Source organism: Tupaia chinensis, unplaced genomic scaffold, assembly GCF_000334495.1.
Source record: "Tupaia chinensis unplaced genomic scaffold, TupChi_1.0 Scaffold139432_1, whole genome shotgun sequence".
Classification (NCBI taxonomy): Eukaryota; Metazoa; Chordata; class Mammalia; order Scandentia; family Tupaiidae; genus Tupaia; species Tupaia belangeri.
Genome location: NW_006199317.1, coordinates 3894 through 7579, shown reverse-complemented (window position 1 = coordinate 7579; position 3686 = coordinate 3894). Strand labels below are relative to the sequence as shown.

The 3686-nt window shown below is 37.5% G+C and overlaps 2 long non-coding RNA genes across 2 annotated transcripts in view; both read right to left on the bottom strand.

The window, feature by feature from the left end:
* LOC102497080 (uncharacterized) overlaps positions 1-299 on the bottom strand; it is a 4191-nt gene extending 3892 nt beyond the window's left edge. The window contains exon 1 of the long non-coding RNA XR_336506.2: positions 208-299. This is a non-coding gene — a long non-coding RNA (uncharacterized LOC102497080). The remainder of the gene's footprint in view (positions 1-207) is intronic.
* Positions 300-1090: 791 nt separating this feature from the next.
* Positions 1091-3686, bottom strand: part of LOC102496790 (uncharacterized) — a 4609-nt gene continuing 2013 nt past the window's right edge. Inside the window, exons 2-4 of the long non-coding RNA XR_336505.3 lie at positions 2011-2099; positions 1696-1761; positions 1091-1280 (exon numbers count right to left, since the gene is read on the bottom strand). This is a non-coding gene — a long non-coding RNA (uncharacterized LOC102496790). The remainder of the gene's footprint in view (positions 1281-1695; positions 1762-2010; positions 2100-3686) is intronic.

Below are 3686 nucleotides of genomic sequence, written 5' to 3'. Positions count from 1 at the left end.
GAAGAAAAAGAATGTAAGACAGCCATTTAGACAGAAAAGAAAAATGTCAATTACAGAAACCAAGGCAAGGAGGATGACCACAATATTGTACTAAGTGAATCTGGGATGCACACTTTCAAAATGATTCTAACATATGTTACAGTAGTCTGCTCAACACATATATTCTGTTCAGCAGTATTTGTATCAATGAACACAGAAACATCTTACTCCTCTGTGGCCTTCCTACTTCCTTCGCAGATGTCATAGATATTTGCTACTTTTGTTTGCAGTGTTTTGTATTGCACTTCCTTTGCTACTTTCACAGACCTCAGGGAAGAACAGGTGTCTTCTTTTTTTCTGGAAAGGATGAAACAGTTTTCACATGGCTGCACATGGACCCAAGAACTTGCATAGAGTGAGAAGAGGCCAAGATTCCTAGCCCGGGAAGCCACTTTTTATCTTCCCAGCATATATTCCTTTCCACGATATGGAGATTTCTTACCCCCAAAAACCTACCTCTCAGGTTTTGTATAGTGAACCTCATGGCTCTTATCTTTGAATCTTTGAATCCTTGGTCATTTATGTTGCCTGACTGTAATATAGATTCAACAAAAGACATCTAAGAATAAATGATTATATAACAATGTGAATATACTTATCACTAGTAAAATATACACTGAAAACTCATTAGAAATTAATTTCTGTTACCATAGAATTTATAGTTAATTGTGTTGTAGTAGCACAATTAAAAGTAAAATAAACCATTTAAAAGGAAGTAAGAACTTTCTGGTCTCTGATTTAAGTAATGGATGGGAGTGACTTTCTGCCACCTGCTCCATCTTGACATTTGGCAGGACTTTCTCCTTCAGTGACTGCTGCTCTTCACACTTCACTCTCCCTTCTCTGCTCCTAGCTCATTAAGGGCAATTGGGCACAATATAAAACTACTCACAAAAACAGAATTACAAAAAACACATGCTTCTTAGGCCCTTAATATAAAGTGATTGTGTTGTTATCCACAATTTCAGAACATTTTCAGGAAAAGTATCAGCCCAGCAGACTCACACTTTCACTGAATGCAGGACATTTCACTGTATGCAGGACAAGAGAAAATGCAGTTCTCAGCTCACCTACTGGCCCAAACACCTCAGAAACCAAGATAGAATAAAAAGGAGCAGCCAAACTCTTACCAAGCCTTGAGTCTTGACATTTCCATCCTTCTCAGTATCTAGCCAAGATAGTGTACCCTGCATGATGTTGTTCACAGCTTTCATAGTTCCATCAACAGTTTTGATATTATCCTTCAACAAAGCATAGTAAATCAGGAGCAATTTATTGATACCATTACTACTTCTTTTTTTTATATAATATATTTTGAGCAAATAAATAAATAAAATAGGACCAGCAGTCAGTGTAGTGGATATGTCACTGGACTTCCACTTGGCCAACTGCAGTGTGAGTGCCAGACCCAAGGTCTTGAAAATCATGCTGGATGCATATGTATGCCATGTCCAAGATCCCAGGAGGAATAGGGAGAAGAGATCATGGTAAGGCTATCCCCTTTGGGGGTGACTTCTCACTTTCCCTCTCAGTGTCTCCATCTCTGTCCCTGTCTCTGTCTCTGAGAGTGCACATGCCTTAAAGGCAAAGATATCTTAAATAAATAAATACAAAATGAAATGAAACAAAATGTGCATGGGGGACAGAGAAATTTACCTTAAGTTTACGTGCCTCATCACTGAGATGTTTAGTTTCTTGAAGACATCTCTTTAATTTATTAACCTATACAAGTATATAATAAAATAATTAAAATTCAGAAATATTAATTTAAGTGCCTACAAATCCTATCTTCAAGTGTGTATAAAGAAGTACTTTAGATATGTGAAGCTTGCTATGAAAGTGTACAGTATATAGAACATGGAAAATGGGACACCAGCAAAATGAAGAGGTAACAAAATAACTGAACTACAAGAGGTGACAAAAATTGAAAGTAAAACCATTACAAAGCAGAAATTAGAAAGACAATCATACCTTCTGTTCCCAAACAGTTATTTTTTCAGCAAGTTCTGTGTTTTCTTTCTTGAAATTGTCAATCTTTTCAGATATTTGTTGCAAATTAACTAAAAGTAGAGAGAAATATCTTTAAGATTATTATGAAAACTGAATAAAATCAAATTGACTGAAGGTATTTATTTTTGGAACCAAACATTCTCTGCTACAATGAGCATAATTAACTTGTAAGTTGTACTAAAGAGAAGAAAGTTAGTGGCATTTTCAGTGTAAGAAAACAAATATAAATAAAGGGATCTTATTTCCTTCTGTAGAGTGTTTAATTGCCTATTTAAAATTATTTCTAAGATGAGGTAATCAGTCTTTACCTCGTTACTCTCCCATAAATAGGAAAAGGCACCATTCTTAGAAAACATGAACACTTTCTATTTATTTTTTCTTTCTTTCTTTCTTTTTCTTTCTTTCTTTCTTTCTTTCTTTCTTTCTTTCTTTCTTTCTTTCTTTCTTTCTTTCTTTCTTTCTTTTTTTCTTTCTTTCTTTCTTTCTCTTTCTTTCCCCCCTCTCTCTCTCTCTTTTTCTTTCTTTCTACAAGGCTCATGCACTCACCAGAGACAGACAGAGAGAGGAAGGAAAACTGAGAAATCATCCCTCCAGAGTGAAAGGCCATGCTGCAATCCCTTCTCTTAAATTCTCCTCTTGGGATGTAGGGCATGCACACACACTCACCGGACAGTTTTTTTTTCTTTCTTTCTTTTAATGTTCTTGTATTAGAGCATGTGTGCCCTCAGAAAAGGAGAGAGACAGAGAGAGAGAGTGACAAATCATCCCCCACAGGGCATGGCCATGCTGGAATTCCCTCTCTTCCACTTTTCTCCTGGAATTCTGGACATACTTATAAAGCTGCCAGCTCTGGGACTCAAACCACAGTCAGCCATGTGGGAGTCATATGCTTCAACCACCATGACACCAGATGACTCCATTTGTGCAATTTTTCCTTATCGTATTTTGTTTTGTTTTGTTTTGTTTTGCCATCAGGTGTGTGCACTTGCCAGAGAGGAGACAATGAGGAAGAAAGTGAGAAATCACCCACCCTACCCCTAAGGGATGACCATGCCACAATCCTTCTCCTCCTAAGATTTTGGACACACACACATGTGCTCAGTGTGATTTTCAAGCTCCCAGGTCTGAAACTCAATCTGCGGTTGTCCATGTGTGAGTCCAGCGTCTTAACCACCACACCACCAGATGGTCCACATTTGAGCACTTTGAAGAGTTGTATCATTACCAGAGAAGAATCAGAGACATCTAGCACCCTATCTACTTAAATTTGCCCTTCAGTTAACAAAGTAAATAAACAGGTCCTTACAAAGAAATGCCTCATTTCACACAGGTTTTCCTCACCTTCCTGCAACTCTCTGAAATTCCTTAGGCGGAACAAAGTACAAACTTATTGTTATTCTAAGAACTCCAATGTCTTTCCTATTCCCAATTGATCATCTCTCAGGATAAGCAGGATCAGGGACTCCAGAGACATGATGTATGAAATAAAACACACTTAGGTACAGTCTTCTTTTATCACTTCTTTTTATCACTCAAGGATAAAACTGGTCTCCAGGTCTAGTGGTTAAAAGAACCTGATCCCCCATGGCCCATTGCTTTCTGCATCCTACTGCTAATGACTTAAAACACAACTGGTG